The 17,427-nt window shown below is 44.2% G+C and overlaps 1 protein-coding gene across 6 annotated transcripts in view; it reads left to right on the top strand.

Annotated features, from left to right (window-relative positions):
- Positions 1-306: 306 nt before the first annotated feature.
- Positions 307-17,427, top strand: part of SCN5A (sodium voltage-gated channel alpha subunit 5) — a 214,058-nt gene continuing 196,937 nt past the window's right edge. For 5 of the 6 annotated variants that reach the window (XM_027648407.1, XM_027648406.1, XM_027648405.1 and 2 more), the window contains exon 1: positions 307-442. The gene's annotated coding sequence lies outside the window, so the exon portion shown is untranslated. Of the gene's footprint in view, positions 443-6,521; positions 6,669-17,427 lie in introns of those variants that run through there. The other variant, XM_027648403.1, reaches the window with a different exon arrangement.

The following is a 17,427-nucleotide window of genomic DNA, read 5'->3' as shown; positions in this document are numbered from 1 at the left end:
CCCCTTTCTCCCTCCCCATCACTCCCCTTCCCTTTCCCTCCCCTCCCTCCTCCCCGGTCCCTTCCCCCCACCGGCTGCAGGGGGCGCTGCGGGGCCGCCCCGGCTGCGCTCGGCGGGGCGGGCGGTGCCTCCGCCGCTCCCTCCGTCCGTCCATCCATCCTTTCCCGCCTCCCTCCTCCCTCCATCCCTCCCCACTCCCCCCCGCCGCCCGCCCGCCCGGCCGGGGCTCCGCTGGCTCCGCTCCGCTCCGGCGGCAGCGGCACAGACGGCGCGGCGGCTCCGAGCCATGAGCGCTCCGCGGCGGGCGGGCAGCGCGCTCCGCGCCCGGCAGCCGGGCGCTTCCTTCCCGCGGGACGGGACCGCTCGGGGACTAAAAACTCTGTGGATACAATGAAGTGGCTCTGGGACTCTTGGTTTAGCAGGAAAAATTAAATAAACCAATGTAAGTTTCTCTCTCTCTCTCTTTTATTTATTTTTTTTTTGTTTGGTTGGTTTTGTTGTTTGCTTGTTAATAAAATAATAATAAAAGGGGAAAAAAAACCCCAAAAAAAAACAAAGAAAGAAAGAAACGGAAGAGACGCCCGGTTCCGAGCGTGTCGCGGAGGAAGAATTGGTAGTGCCGGGATTTTCCCTTCCCCAAACTTTCCCTCGAGGCGAGAGGAGAACCGCGACCGTCCCGTCCGAGCAGGGCGGCAGAGAGGGACCGGGGGCTGGAGCAGAGCGAAGTTGGTATAGCAAAGCTTGTGTTGGGCTGTAAAAGCAGAGCATATATATATATTTTTATGTATATATATGTTGCTGTTTAGACGTAATTCTGGCAGAGAATCGGTCTGGTTTCCATCTCGCTTCCGCACCCAGAAGTGCCGGGAAGAACAAACAGCAGAGAGAATAATCTGCAAATTGTTTGTTTAATATTACGTGGTGTCAGATGTGTTGGAGTGGAAATTTAGTGGCGGGTTGTGAAGGGAAGAAAAGAACTAAAACAGGTATTTCTGCGGTGGCAGGGAAAATGTATTGTTCTTCTGTATCGTGAGAATATTACTGGTATTAGTTGTTGTAAGAACTGACATATTTTAAGTATGTATCTTAATGGCACCACACACCTCAAAGCTCTTTATAGAACACCTCTGCCTAAAATATTTAGAGTTTTTACCAGAACAAATTGAAAACTGGACTTGGCTTATGTAAATAAAAGAAAACTGGGGAGAGCTGTGCTGCACTCCAGCAAGGTGATCATGATTTTATCGAGGCAACCCTGAGGGGAACAATGAATACTGAGAGAATTGTGAGAGAGAACGAAAGCTACACTAAAGCAAAACTTATGCAACCGAAGTGTGGCTGTAGTGGGAATAAATCAGACCTTTTTTTTTTTTTTTTTTTTTTTTTTTTTTTGAGATTTGGGTGAGGAGGTGGAGATGAGCCTCTGGAAACTGGAGAGAAACATGCAAGCCAGGCACACCTACAGCAACAGGTCTTGTTTTGCCTGGGAAGGATGAGCTGAGCTTTGTGAGTGCTTGAGCCAAGCTTACCCAGTCACAACTGGGGCAGTGGCTGATCCTGCAGACGGGCATTGGATCCGGGGCTGGTGGCCCCAATTTTTCCCACTGCTGGGCTGGTGAGCAGCTCTTCCCAAAACACAGGGCGGATGGTGGAATAAACGCGGTGATTCAAAGAGGATTTGTCAATACTAAAAATAAACAGGCCCGCAGATGTGTCCTAGAGGGTCATGTACAGGCTCAACATTTTCGGGGCCAATGAGCTGATTTCGGCGATTTTCCGTCTGTGTGTCCTGTCCAAGGTGCTGAAGTTCATTTTGCTGCAATTTCCCAGGATTTCGGGGTTTGGCAGAAGTGGTCTTGGAGGCTTCCTCTTCTCTGAAACTGGTGAGGGGGTTCCCCCCCGGGTGGTATGAAGAAAAGCAGGGATGTGTTTTCAGACACGTATATTTGATCCCTCCTTTTGGCGTGGGAAAGCAGGCCAGGTGGAGACGCAGATGGATCCGGCAGATCCTATAAGCTTTTGGTGGCAGAGAATTGGAAAGGTCAGAGCTGTGAGGCAGCGAGGAGTGAAACCCTCTCATTCTAATGGACTGAGAAAGTGGTGGTTTTGAAAGTGTCAGTTCTGTTGGTTTGAGTGCATTGCCTCAATGAGACATCTGGTTCTGGCAAAGTTGAGGGGAGCCAATTGGAACAATGGGATGGAGATGATAGAAATGGAATTGAAGTGGTATTCACTGATTTTGTTAATATTTTTTTTTATTCTGATGTAGCCTTTTCAAAGGGCAAACACAGTTGGCAGAGACCTTCAGAAGCAGAGGGTCCTTTAGAAAAAAAGAATGTCTTTTGGGGGCAAATGTCTCAACATGTAAGCAATAGAAGTCTGTCCTGCAAGTTGTGATATTTTTAGATTAAAGTGACAAAAGGTCTCAGCCTTGAGTAGTGGAGTTTACGTAACTTTGGTAGAGACAGATCACAGTATTGCCAGAAAGAATCACAGATTAATATTTTACTTAACTTGTTCATGATTGGAGTTCAATGCTGTCACATGGTTTTTCTCAGATCTTGACACTCATTCTGACTCATTCATAATGCAGCTTTGTGCTTCTGTCTGAGACTCCGAGGGTTTTACAAACACGAAGGGTCAGATTCTAAGGCCAGTGTTCTCCCACAGAAGTAGGTTTTGCTGTGAGGAGTCCTGCAGATTTAAAGCATGCCAGAACTCTGTACAGTGTGGTAGAGAACTGATACTGTTTCATGCCCTGAATCATTCGTCAGAGCTCACAAAGGTATTCGGTTGCATCATTGGGTATGTAGCCTAAATACCTTGACCATGAAGAGGGTATGCAGACCACGAGACTTCATGACTCTGAATGACATCTTATGGGTACAGACTTTAAAACTGCAACAGAGTTGAGAGCATTGTATTCCTGGCTTGAATGAGAAACTGGCCCTGGTTCTCGCTGTGAGGGACTAACACCTGTGGCACCAGCTAACACCTCCCAGGACTTTTACAGGTTACAGGAGAATGTTGAGTGATTGCTGTGTTCTTGGTTTAAATGTGTTGTCAAAATTATATTTAAAAATTTGCTGTTAGGAAATGACATCCTAAACTGGCATGGGAGATTTATGAAATATAGCTAGTTTTAATTTCTTTAAAATATCCTGTTTGTGATATTAAATAGGGATTGGTTTGTCTTCCGATTACCATTTTCTGCTTGGTATCTTGAAAGAATCCTCTGTGCATGCATGTAAGTAAAGAACATGTTGGGTTACATATTAAAACATGTTGGTTGTCACTTGGAAAGCCTGGTCATGCTTTTCAAAAGGAACAGGTTGTCACCTGTTACCACCTTAGATGCCTTAGTTTTTGGAAGCTCAACTTGAAAAACATAGAAGAGACCTTTTGTTTTCAGAGAGTGAGTGCTCAGTTCTTCCTGAAAATTGCTACCTTGTAAGTTGTCTCTGAACATCGTCAAGAATCACTTCTGAAAATTATAGCCCTAATAGTTAAAAAGTGACAACAACTAATTTCTGAGTTCTGTAAAATAAAACTTTGGTAACACAGAAGCAGCATCACTCTTAAATATACACTTGACCTTTCTGCTTTGTGTTCACATGTTGTCTTGAGGTAGGGCCTTAATCAAAGTATACAGCAATTTATATTTGGAATTCTATCATCACTTCTCACTTGCACCATCTAGCCTGTAGGAAAACACATGAAGTCAGTTGGGTATACTTCTATTTGATCATAGTGAATATCTCTTTAACAGTGTCATGTATGACTGCAAAAAGTTCAGATAAACGTGTGTTTATTTATCTTTTAAATAGGATTGTCCTTATCAATATCTACCAAAAGGAAACCCTGGTTGTATTTCTATTGATCTTGGTTTATTATTTAGTCTGCAAACAAAACTGATGGGCCCACTTTGACCTGTCTCTGTCTCTTTGGGTTTCTCTTGCAAAGTGACAGTTTCTAAATCAGGAAGAAAATCAGGTCACATTTCTGGCTCTACAGGATTTATCTCATTGCTCTTCTTTCAAAGTAATTAGAGTTACTAATAATGAGGAAAAGAAAACTTTTCCAGAACTGGAATGTCCCTAACTCCTCTCTCCTTCTGGCAGTTTTTGTGTCACTGAAGAGATCCACGTAGTTCAGAAAGTTTGTTGTGGAGGATCCTTTTGCTCCATCATACACATGGTATCTTCCTTTTAGTTTAACTGCAGGTGATCTGATCACTCTTACAAATGTACCTTCTTTTCTTTAGGTTAATTATGTTTCCTTATTTATTTCCCAGTCATTCTGGGACGGTGTTACTGGACCAGCTCCGGGCTGTCCAGTTGCAGTGAGTGAGATCCCAGATTTCAGGTTGGGAGAAGAAAGAGGGCACATCTACCGAAGTTATCGCATATCCCAGTCCCTAAGTTGACTCAGGACAGAGTGGTTTTGTTAAATCCATGTAGTACCAGCTGTCATAATTGCCCCTTCTACCCCTCTTTTTCAGGTTTCTTATCAGTTTGACTTCACAAAGCCAAATTCCCAGCAAAGATGGCAAAAGAACGACAAAAATTCCCTCTCTTCTCACACGCCCACCTTTGAGGAGGTGTGGCCTGGCCTTCCACGAGGAGGTCACCTTGCGAATCTTTTGTGTGCAAAATTTTCATCGGTGTCAAAAGATTCCTTATCCTTCATGGCAAAACCATGCCTCCCTGCTCTTTGTATTGAACAAAGCCTTTTTTAATCACAGTTCTGCATGACAGGAATGGTTTGGGGTTTATTTTTATCGTAATATTGCAAGAGCTTTTTGAATTAAGAGATCTGACACATCAAATAGAACTGTTGTACCAAAACATGCAGAAAAATTTAAAATTCTCCTAAGCTCCAAGTTTTCTCTTTGCCCTTTTTTATTTGATTTTAAAATCAGAGGTTTTCTTTTATATCTTGGAAAAAATAAGTCCATTCTTTACTGGATTATTTATTTCATCTCTCAGCTTGAATTGTGTTTTCTTGCTTTGCTAAATTTCTGCGAAAGAGGCTTTTTATTGCAATGCTGAGAGCCCTACCAACAGGTTGTAGGTTCTTTTTAAAGCTTGCTGGATTCCTAAGGTGCTAAAACTGCTCTGCATTGAAGTTATCACTTGAAAGATATCTGCCATTTGTGCTTTATTAATTTTAATCCAACTCCAGTATTAGTATGGAATACTTAAAAAGTCTTACTGATTTTAATTGCAAGTTTGTAAAAGTTAGGTGACTGAATGCAGACTGTGGGCACAATTACGGTGTGTTGGAAGAAATGAGTATTTCTCAATATTCATGGCATGTGAAGCCTGATTGTGAACACTAAGCCTAGGGTTTTAGGGTTTTGAAGGGGTCTTGGGAGGTGTGAGTTGTGGTTGAGCTTTTTTTCCTGCTGACTTGAAGACTTAAGAGAAAATGAAAAAGATCTGTATGATACAAAGCTATAGAAAAACTTGTCAATGGGCAATATTTTTTTAAGACCTGTTAGCTGAAGGTAGATTAAAGATTAACTTTTTAGGCCAAAATCCATTCTTAAAAACTGTATTATTTCTAAAGTTATTTTCCCAAGATTCTTTTCCTTATCATAATGAAATGGTCACTTTTCCTCCCAAAAATGGTCAGTTTTGTTATTGTCTTGGTGGCTGAACATACCACTGTTCTGCCTGGCTGGCTTACAGCATGTTGGGTCTAACAGGCTTTATGTTCATCAAGGCTTCAGGTTTACAGAACCTTGGTCCTGGGAAATCAAAACAGGACAGCACAGAGGGATCACTTCCAGTTATTTACAGAAAGCAAAAATTCACCCCTGTAGGAGCCAGCTTGGATTTTATGCCCCACTGCCAGCCCTTTTTGGTCCTCTGAGGAGCATCTCTGCTGCCGGGCTGTGCGAGGTCTGACACTGCCCCTGGGAAATCCCAGAAAACATGAACTTTAAAAAGAAGTGATGATAAATAAAACAAGGTCTCTCACCACGGCGTAAAGCTCCTAAAGAGGAGAAACTCTGTCACGAAGTTTTTGGGTTTCCCTGTGATGTAGACTGGGCAGAGGTTTATGGAGAGTGATGTTAGTGGGAGGCTCTCGGGGATAGGAGGGAGCACCTTTAAAGTGTTACAGCCTGACCTGCAGACAGGCACTTGGTGTTGTCTGAGGCCTGACACATTAGTGCCCGTTACATAATGCACAATTATAAAGTCACACTAAAGCCTCTTTAAAATACCTGCCTGATTATAACAGGGTAATTACGCCGCGTTTAATAGAGATGAGTGCTGCGGGGAAGGGACCCCCCTGCACCAAAACTTGTTCCCCTGCCTGCCACATCAGATGCAGCCCATGGTGCCATTCTCCTGGCCCGTGGAAGCCCCAAACCCTCCCAAGCCCCCCACGGCGGTGTGCCGGCTCTCGTGTTACAGGGGTTGTCCTTTCCTTCCGGACGAGGATTTCTGGCTGTCGCTGCTCCCCATATTAGTACAGCCAGTGCGACGCCGTGACGCGGCCGCCCTCTCTCCCTCCCCGGGGCCCAGCACATCGTCTCCGCTGCCTCCCCAGCCTTGTTCAGCCTCTGACATCGAGTTATGCGCAGCTCCCTTGCTGCTGGGGGGGCCAAAGGCATTGCCGGCCGTGTCCGCATCAAGAGGGTCTGGAAAGCACTGCAAGTATCTTAAGATTTTTTTTTTTTTTTATTCCCTCCTCTATCTCTTTTCAACAGTGTTTCACGTCGAGAGGTCTAATCTCCCTCGATGCGTGCGTGTGGTTCTCATTCATGTGAGAGCTGGGACTGCTCCTGCGTGTGTTGTGTGGTCCCTTGGGAAATAACCCCTTCAGAGTTGCAGTGCGTGGCAAAGTTCCCCCCCCCCCGGTTTGCTGAGGTCCTCGTAGCTCTTTCCTTCCCTGTGCCCGTCAAACAGAGGGATGAATCCCCCTCTCGGCTCTGCCGGTGTAAATCCAGATCGATTTGTTTGACTTCAGCAGAGCTAATCCAGATTTACACAGCCCTTTCCCTGAGGACTTCCCCCGTTTTCTGCTCTAGGTGACCGTTAGTGGGCCAATGTCAAAATACATCTGATCTAGTCAGATTCCCTGTCTCCAATCATTAATTATTCTCTGGCAAAAGTTTCTGAGGAAGAGCGGTTGTATTTGAAAACAATATACAAATTCTGTTGCTAATTTTAGAAAGTAAGGGAGATTTTTTTCCCCCTCCTGTTGAAACTAAATATAATTTGAAAGATAATGTACAAAGACTTAAATATAGCACTCAATTATACATTGCATATGAATGGTTTCTCTTGGTTTTAACATGTTTAGTTTGTTTTTCCGTCTTTCTCAGCAGACAGCTGTTAGATAAATAGAGAAAAGTAAATAGTTGTTATGAAACCGAACGTCATAGCTAAAGGGAACAAAAAAAAAGGAATCATCATATGGAAAGATAAAGACAAAATAAATCCTGTCTGTGCTTTTCCCCTTTGCCCCATACTTTCATGAAACTTCTGTAGTGGTACTTTAGCTAAAGAAGTACTTTCATGTTTCTAGAACAAATTTCCTGTAGGTCCATCATGCTCATGTTCCTGCTGGATTCAGGTAGTTTTGAATTGAGACTCCAAATCCTTCATGGGAAGGTAAAACTGGAGTAGAAACTTCCCTAGGAAAATCTCTGCGTTTTTGGGTTCCTTTGCCCTTCGTGGAAGTTTTGGTTGAGTTACAGTGAGTTTGCTTTTCTATGAAGTTGCTAAACTTGACGACCCCCAAAAGTTTTGTTATGTCCATACGGTGTCTGAACAAGCACCTGCAAGGTGTACAGATGTCCTTCTGGCTGCACAGGGTGGCTTGAAGAACTTGCTTTCTCCGGTAGTTGTGAGATGCAGCAGTGCTCCTCATATTCTGTGACACCCAGGAAAAATTGCTCTTTTTGTTAAAAGTTTCTCAAGGTTTTCCCTGTTTTGTGAAACCTGAGCAGTGCTGGGCTGGTGGGTTCTTGCTCTGTGTGTTGTGTGTTCAACAGTCAGGTCCCAGTGCAGATCTCTGCTTTTTAGCTGCTTCTTAGGACAGGCCAGAAAGAACCTAGAAATGCCACACTGGGAAACACATTGCCTTCTTTTACAGAGATATGCAGAATGGCATAAAAGACCCTCAGAATAAAAATAACAATAATTAAAAAAACCCCACCAAAATTATGACTGTAGACTCCTGGGACCTGGGCAAGTGGCTGCATATGAGCTTATGATCTGAAAACATTGAAATATTCTGGGCTGTGGTTTTCTTTTATTAATTATCTTAAGTGATGTTCAGAACCTGAAACCAAGGCTTTTAGACACATCTCTGGTGCCTAATTCTGCTCACTGTCTCATAACAGGGTGAATCAGGAGGCTGTTTACTGAAGTCAGTGATGCAGTGTCGATGTAAAAGCGACATAAGGGAGATGGAGGATTTGTTTACGAGCATAAAAGTCCCCTGGACAGTTTAACACTAACAGAGAAAATCACTGAATAGCTGCAAAGCACAGAGCTTAAATGTATCTGAAATAAGTTTTCTGGAGCATTTCCAGAACTATTTTAAGGGCCTGATCCAGAGCCTGGTGAAGCCAAAGATAAAGCTCCTTTTGACTTCTTCAGAGCTGACATTACACTTTGAAACATCATTCCCTCTCTGAAATTTTCTAGAGTTGTCTTTTAGATGGTTTTTAATTAACCATTATACCAGATGTAATGTCTTTTTTATCCCTCTAGTGCTTGGATTTGTTAAATATAAAAAAGAAATAATAGCACGATTCCTTTTTTCGCACAGGAAATTCTGTTTTCCTATGTGTTTAGTCATTAGTTGCACAAGCCACAAAAACTCATCTTCTGTTGCTCTGTTTCTCTGTTGGTTTGCCTTTGTGCCTCTCTCTTATCCTCTAGCTTTTGAACCCACTGGACAGTTTGATTCAGAGGTTCAGGACTAGAAAATATTTGGGGTATGCGAGTGCTGTTAAAGGATGTTCCTGGATTGATAATAGACAGACTCAAGGAATGTAAGAAAGTGTAATGTAAGAAAGTGGCTGTGGGATGACCCAGCCACATACTACACAGCTATGGATCCACCAGAACTCCATAGGGGAGCACATTACTTCAGTAATGTGCGTTGACAGAATTTTTAATGCTATTCCATGTTACATTGCATTTTATGTTTAATGTCCCATTTCCAGGCCAGCCATTGCTTCACCTACACCAACCATGTCCACGAAATCAGGTAATGCCAAGTGTGGGCTGTAATTGTATAGTTTTAAAGGAGACTTGGAAACAAAGCCCTGCGATCTCAGCACCTTTAGGAATAAGCTCCATCATGCAGATTTAATGCTGGATCCAAAACTGCTGAAGATCCCTGTTGGGCTTCAGGAGGTTGTGGATAGGTCTGCATGTACCATACGCTGAGGAGTGGGTGTCAGGAGTCTGGGACCAAGGGTGCCTTGAGCCATGAGAGAGCTTGAGGTCCTGTTGAAAGACTGGAGGAGGTGAAAGTGGGATGATGTCCCAGAGGACTGTGGCACTCCTGCTCTAATCCTGCCCCATGCACTGTTATATCTGAGGCTCCTTGTGTGCAAGGGGAGTGTTTGACTATCAGTGCTGCTGCCCAACTTATGTTCATCAGATATGGATTAATAGCCATTTTTAAGCATATATATATATATAAAATATATATAAAACCAAATGAGGAAAGAAGCAAAGACATGGAAAATGCCATTTCCAGCTCCACCAGTTATGTACTCCCCATTCTGCTGGGAACTGGCATATCTGTGGTGTCAGATGGCATATGTGTGCCCAGCTAGAAGGTGCTGTAAACCAGGACAAGAGGCAGCAGGGATCACACCGAGGATACCCCTGAGCTGTGTGCGTCCATGCAACGAGGCTGTGGCTGTTTCTCCCCCAGCCCTTGGCCCGACCATCGCTGCGAGTGGTGCGAGGAAGGGAAAATGGAGGGTGTCCCTGACCCCGGTAATCTCCAGCTGCCACCGAGCCTCCCGGGAGGCACCCGCGGCCAGCGCAGATTAACACAGCCCACAGCAGGGACTGGCCTGCAGCCAGCATGGCCCCGGGATCAAAGGAGCGTGGAGGTGGCTGAGAGCCACCTTCGGGCTCCTCCTCCTCGCCTCGCTCTGCCACAGCTTTTGCCTCCCCCGATAAATCAAACCCACCCTCTGCCGTCGTTGCAGATCAATATGCTTCCCCCTCCCCCCCGCGTATCTTGCATAGGGTGTTTATGTCCAGGTGTGCTTTCAGAGCTAATAACTGGCACAGTCACCTTTCTTAAGGATCTTGCAAGGGGAGTGACGTGCACACATGCTGGCTGCCTTTTTTCTTGATGAGCAGAAACAGGGGCTTCTGGGCCCAAAAGATAAACCGTGGCAGCGCAAAGCTGGGAACCATCATGAGGTTGTCACAGGCAGATCCAGTGCAGAGGCATGTAATGAGCAGTGCCCAGTTCTCTACAGTCCTCTAGGAGGAAAGGATCAGGAGGGAATGACATGCAGCATTACCTTTGAGTTTAAAAGGTCACAAGGCCCCAGGGAAAACACAGGCATTGGCATACACAGCACTGGAAATGGTGTATTTTATTGGCAAGCTAGTGCCTTGGTTTGGTTTGCAGTGGGTAGTCTAGACAAGAAGCTTTATTTCTGTTAGAGAGGTTATTTTTGATGGCTGTTTGTTTACCAGGACCAGGAGGACGGTGTTTTAAAACACCTTTTGGAGGGACTATCAGTGTTGTGCCTATGAATTCCAGCAGCCTTTGTGCCCCAAAAATGCAGAGGCTGTTTCTTGCTGCATGGGTGAGCCCTTTCAGGGAGGTTCCTCATCCCATGCACTCCCTTTGGGCAGCTTCAGTTTCAGCTTCTCAGCTCTGGGCAGTTTTGTAAAGCAGGGAGTGCTGCTGACCAGTGGCAGGGCCATACAACTGCCAACCACCCCACCAGCCCTTGGGTCAATAGGTTTGTTTTCCAAGGTGGGGCTGGTGCCAGCTGCACTGTTTTTACGGTGTGATGGTCCCTGGGGGTGGCCAAGGAGTAACTCTGCCTTAACTTCTGTGCATCTGTTGTTTTATCCTTTCCCGATATTAACCCAAAGTCCTGCCCAGACAGGAAACAACCCAAGCAACAACCTGGAGAAATGCCCTTGCAAGGGCATTTTCTCCTCTCACTTCAGTGGACCAGAGTCTCACCTTGAATGCAGAGCAACATCACTTCATGCTCATTTTAAATTGTGGTTTTCAGGACCACGTGGCCCAGAGCAGGATTCAAAAAGCAGCATCTCACATATTTAGGTCTATGGGATGTCAAATATGTTGAATATTTTCTTCCCAATGCCAGTTTGAAAGCTAGTTTTATAGTCACAGCTAGCTTTGCATATGTTTGAATCGTTCCCCGCTACATGATTTTTTCCAGGAGGTTCCTATAACATTAATGAATGTGAAAGTTGTGATTAGCATGGGAGATCATTGCTTATAGCAACTACACAATGTATTAGGCCACCCATCAGTCTTGCTGTTAGAGCACTCTGAAGAATTCAATAAGCAGCGTTATTTGCACAGTTGCCTTTAGGAGCTTGAGAAACTTTGCAAAACGTCTTATAATCTAGGCAAAAGCTTTACTGCAAAGCAAGTTCACTTCATTGATTGCATTTCTTCACTTTGGTAACTGAATGGCAGGCTAAAAATAAATTAAAAAAAAAAGCAGAATTGAGATCAATCTCTAATTGATTTTGACTTGTCATATGCAGTTAAAAGCAGAACCAATGCTTTCTGAAATGTTACTGATGTTTGGGGGCTTTGTAAAACTGAATAGGAAAGGAAGCATCAATAGCAGAGTATAAGATATCTTAATTTGGGCTTCATACAGAGTTTTAGGCACTTAAATGTCAGACTAAAGTTCAAGTGTTCATCAAAGTTCTACGAAGATCTTCAATGTCAATGAAATTCCTAGTAAAACTGTCTTGTGAGGCTTTGCTGCCTATAAATGCTGGTTCCTTGAACCAAAAATTGCACAGTCTGTTGAAGCAAAGGCCTTCACAGGATAAAGGGATGTCCAGAGAGAGTTTCTGAGAAGGGAACAATGAGGGAGCTGCTGGGGGAGCTTCCACAAGAACCAAACTCAGTTGCTTTTCCTCAGCAGTGTGTTGGCTGGGACACCATCCTGGAGGGCAGGGGTGGTTTGTGTGGCTCTGCTCTGGCCCCACACCTCCAGTGGGGTCAGGGGCTTGGATTGCATCTCCTGTGCTAAAGGGGCTGGAAATCACTCTTTCCCAGTAGCAGGAGGGCAGGCAGGGACCCCTGTGCTATGCTCAGCATCACCCTGACAGCACCCCATCCTGATTCTCCCCCTGTAAAAACACCTCCTGGCTCTCTCCGCTGAGGCTGCTGTTTTTCTGGATGTTTTTCCCTGGACCGCCAGCTTTGTGCCTTTGGCTGGGGGATGGAGAGAGGGGAGAGCCAAAACAGAGAACAGCCTATTTTTAGGCTGACTATCTCCCACTCCCTGGAAGGCTGGGTGCCAATTAGGTGGTGTCGTGGGGTGACGCTCGCCTGTCTGTAACGCAGCCCGTCGACAGCCGAGCTGTGGCAGGCACCGGAGCAGAAAGGGAGCAGAGATTTGAGCCATCTTTCTGCAGCAAGGGACCCTGAACCTGTCTAGATTTGCAGTAATGTTTATTTTTTGCTGTTGCATCTGTTTATCTTTGTCTGGATGGCTTTCTCCTCCCTCCCATCACATTTTATAACAGAGCTCCACGCACACTGTGAAGTGCGTATTTGAAGTCCAAGTACAAAGTTTTGGCTTGTGCCTCTCTGTTCATTTTGTAGTGGGACCAAAAAAAAAAAAGGCTGGGCAATTTAGGTCCAACCTCATAATTTAGAGGTTACAAAACTGTAAAGTAAAACTGTGATCATGTACTCTGTCTCCAGAATAGCAGAGGGTTCCTCATAATTAGTATTGTTTCAGCTACAGCATATACCATCAAGAAAAAAGGAATTGACATGGATGGATTTTCCACCCTTTAGTTTTTTGTAAACCATGGTTAAATAATTTTCTTTAAATGGTGCACGTCACACCTAATTTATATTTCTTTTGTTCTAGTTCCTGGCCACTGGATTTCTTCTATATCAGTCTTGACAGACTGCAGAGTACTCAGTAATATAGAAAGGAATAGTTTTAGCTGTGTTTGTCCAAGGGTGCCGGTACAGTGATTAATTCATCCCTTTCCATTTTCTTTGGTATGATAGAGCTCTCTGAAGCATTTACTATGAGCCTGTTTTCTAGCCCATAGTTGTCCTTAGTGATACTTCCCTAAACCTTTCTAATTTATCAGCATAACCCTTGTGTTTTGGACATGGGAACTGAAATGCTCTACAAGGGTAATGTTCCCATCAATTTCCATCACTGTCCCCTGAGCCCTGATTAACCAAGCCCTGCATCAGCTATTCTGTTCTTTTGCCCAGAAAGCAGAGAAGCCCACAGTCACTCAGATCTTCTGCTTATCTGTATAAAATACTGCCACAACCATTTTCTTGTGGTGCTTTACCACTGCGTCCCAGTACTTAGAAAAGCAACACTGATATTCAGAGTACATCTTGGCCAAGTTTGTAGTAACTCTTGGGTTCAATTACCATGACTTGTTGATACAGAAAGTCTAGCTAAAGAAACCAATGTGTTTTGTACTTCTTTATCGCTCTTAAATGTGAAATGTCATTCTCAGCATATTATTGCTCCATTGCATGGATTTTTTTTCCCAGTACAGAACAGAAATAGGTATTGAACATTTCTGCCCTTTCTGTGCTGTTGTGCCTGACGGTAGTTAGAGGATACATTTTGTTCCTTATGTGTTTGAAAAGTTCCTTCTTGCCCTTAGAAAGGCCAGCAAATTCTCTAGCTGCAGTTTTCTCACTGATTGTTTCTGCTCTATCACAGGCACCTGAGTGATGTGTTATTCTTGACTTATTTTCATTTTTTTATTTTATTTTTTTTTTAATAAATCATTTTGCACTCTGAAGTGTGTGCAGCATTTCTGGTTGTCATAGGATAGGAGGTAGAAAAATTTTTGAGCCATTCAGTGTCCAGGGAGAGTGACTGTACAGGTTCTGCACTACATGGTCAACATGGGATTTGAAGGATAATGAAGCAGGTATTTGGAGAGAGCTGGGAAACTAGGAAAGGGAAAAGTCCCCAACATCTCATTAAGGGTGACATCTTTCCTCTGCAGACAGCCTCAGTAAAACAGGTCTGCTTCACATCTCCAGACCTCGATGCACCTCTTTTATTAAAGGACAGCCATTAATACATAAAAGTCTGATACGTGTTCCCACTTCACATGATGGCAACTGCAAATATAATTTTTTTTCCCCATGGAATGTGGTTGTGATATCATGCAACCTTCTTTTGTGTTTCTGCTAACAGCTCACACATAACTGGGACTTAGGAAAATGCTACCAGAGTCAAAACCAGTCATCATCCTACAACCAGTGTCCTTCTGCAGCTAAGCAGTAAATTGCTGCTCTCTTGACTTGATCCTTAGCTGGAGACTCCAACAAAACACCATCATTGGGACAGTCAGTGTCCTCAGCACACTCTTGCTGGGCTGAAACATTCCAGGCTTTGGAATAAATTCTCTACTCTATGGGAAAGCCCAGGCTGGGAGGTGAGCTATAGCCCTGGGTCAATGAGCTGAACACCAAGGTTTATGAGGAGGAGGGATAACTTCCCAAACCACGACTGAATCCCTGCAAAGCAGTGAGATTTTCTTTCATTTACTGAAAGTATCAGAATTCAGTCTTTCAATCCTGCTGATGCTGGGGTCCCTGAGCAAGAGACACAAGGCCTCCTGGCTTTGACTGAACATGAACTCTGGGCTGATGCATATTTATTTATTAATATTTTCTGTTTCATGCTGCTGATTGTCCCAGATGCAGAGGAGGAAAATGACTTTCAAATGAGAAGATTTTTCATAAGCCTAGAGCATAGCTGTACTTGGAATGCAAGCTTTAATCAGTTATTTGCTGGAAAAATGTGTAACAAAAGTGCAATCTCTGCTGGGTTCTCTTTCATCCCAGTATCAGTTGCTGGATGGTATCCCTTGGATGAAACATGGATTCTGTGTAAAAGAATTAGGCTCTTTGTAAGCACCTTGTTGCAGGGACCATCTACCTTACTTGTGTGCCCTGAGAATAATGATAAATATTAATAATAATAACAATAAACGTGGCTTGGTGGGAAAGCTGTGCTTCACTGGCTTCATTGGGGAAGTACAGTATTTTTAGGTTGCAGATTTTCTAAATCTCACTCTTGTGTTCAAGTGTGAGATTTGTGTTCTTCAGTTCAGCAGCAGTCAGGTTCCCCTACTCTTGGATAAAGGAGTGCCCTTAACCCCAATGAGGCGTTGCTTCTTCCAACTGCTCAAATCCTCTCACCCCATGCACCTTGCAGGTAGTCACACACCAAGCATGAATGAGCTCTGCTGAAGAGCAGCAGTATCTCTCTGTGGCTGATTGCATGAGTTGTTGAGGGTCTATACCATCCCTCACCATCCCACTGTGGCCAAGGGCAGCCCATGCCCCAAGAGCTTTTCCTCTGAACCTAAAAAAAAAATCCCAGGCTCTCATGCAAGTGTTTGCAGTAAAGAGCTACTGGAGGAGGCTATTTTTTTTTCCAGGGCACAACCAGAGAGGCTACTTAGCATAGTTTTACATGCTGCTAATGTGGTTTTATTGCTTCTAGGACCTGACCTACTATCGTTATATGCTGCTGTATTATGTGCTGTGGATGCTTTTATTCATTTGGAGCTGGTCCAGGGATCTCTAATGGGGCTCTGTACTGCATGACCTAGGTGTGCTCAGCATGACACCATCCCCTGCACTGGGAAAGCTGGTTTATCACACCACTGTGGACTGGGAGGATTGGGAAATCAGGCCAGCAGCACATCCTAACTTATGTTCTGGTCTGGATCCTGCAGAGTATTGGGAGATGGAGGGAGAAACATCCCTGTGGTCCCTATCACCTCACAAGGCCATGGGTTACTTTATGCTCCACTGTGGACTCTGTGTGCACAGAGCACTTCAGTCCAAGCACTGGTGTGCAGGGAATTCAGTGAGCAGTGAGTCATCCCCTGCTGCTGCTAAAGGGAAACCCGACAGCATCCAAGTTAGAAATGGACAAAGGATGGATTTTGGGATTCACTTTTCCCTGAACTGCTGAACCCAGGAGTCCTGCAGCCACAGCTGCTGTTCTTCACCCCATCTTCTTCCTGCAGTGCACTGAGCCTCCAGGAGGGAGAGGAAGAATGAGACTGAGGAAGGTGGAGGAAAATGCAGAGTGCTGGTGAGCGAAAGAGCTCTCATTCATCCTGAGCCACGACCAGAACCACTCCTGTCTCATAATTGTTCTCCTGGCCAAAATAAAGGGTCCAAACATTATCCCTTTAGCCATATAAGCAATTACCACAGTGGTATATTTAGTAACATGTTTTCTGTGTGTTTGGTGTTCCTAGTTCTGACTTTATTTCCCATTCTACAATCTCAAATTACTAAAGTGAACATGTGCTGTTTATTGTGCTTTTCATGTTTTCTTGACAGTTATCAGCATTTTACACTTGGTATAGTTTTCTACTTTTTTTACCCCGTATATAGAATGCTGATCTAGGCAATAATATCTTGGCTGTGAGGCCAGTTTCTTTCTCAGATGCTAAAATATAGGTTGAGAAATCCTTATTTTGGTGAACAGTGACTTTTATGCCTGAATAGCTCATAGGGACCTAGTCTGTATTTCGAAAATCCGAAGACCTCTCCTTTGTTGTTAAAGTAGCAGTTTTATATTGGATTTGGCAAAAACTTTTTATAATGGAGGTAAAAGCTTTGGATGACAATTTGATTTTACTGTGAGCACCAGCACACGTGTTTAGATTTAAGTTAAAGGAGGCACTCATATGTGCTACTTGCCATTAATTTTAAATGCTATTTTTTAAGGGCAGAGCTTTCATTGTCCAAACACTGTTCCTGGATTTTATTGTCTGTGACGCTTCACTTGTTTCTCTGGGAGGGGAGAGAATGGGTGAAGTCACAGGGGCAGACTGATCACAGGGCTGGAGTGAGGGTCAGGCTGAGCTTCTCAGAGATTGATCCAGTAGGGCTGGGAAGCTCTGCTCTTTACTGTCAGTTCAACCAGCCTCAAAGGAAGCTTAGGCTGGCCTGAGATAACCTCCAAAGAAAAAGCTGCAGCAGCTGAGGCAAAGGGAGTCATAATTTTGGAGGACAGGGCCATCACTCCACAGAGAAGAGCCTGTGTCTTCTTGAGAATGGAGATGGAGATCAGTCTGAGAGTGATGTTTGCCTTGGGTGCTTTTGAGTTGCCTCATTGAGGTATCTGGGCATTTGATAACTCTGCCAAACTGGGCTGGAAAATCA

The sequence above is a fragment of the Corapipo altera genome, unplaced genomic scaffold (genome assembly GCF_003945725.1).
Source record: "Corapipo altera isolate COAL_440 unplaced genomic scaffold, ASM394572v1 47, whole genome shotgun sequence".
In the NCBI taxonomy this organism is placed as follows: domain Eukaryota; kingdom Metazoa; phylum Chordata; class Aves; order Passeriformes; family Pipridae; genus Corapipo; species Corapipo altera.
Note: the sequence above shows the minus strand (reverse complement) of the source record. Positions and strands in the feature narration are given on the sequence as shown.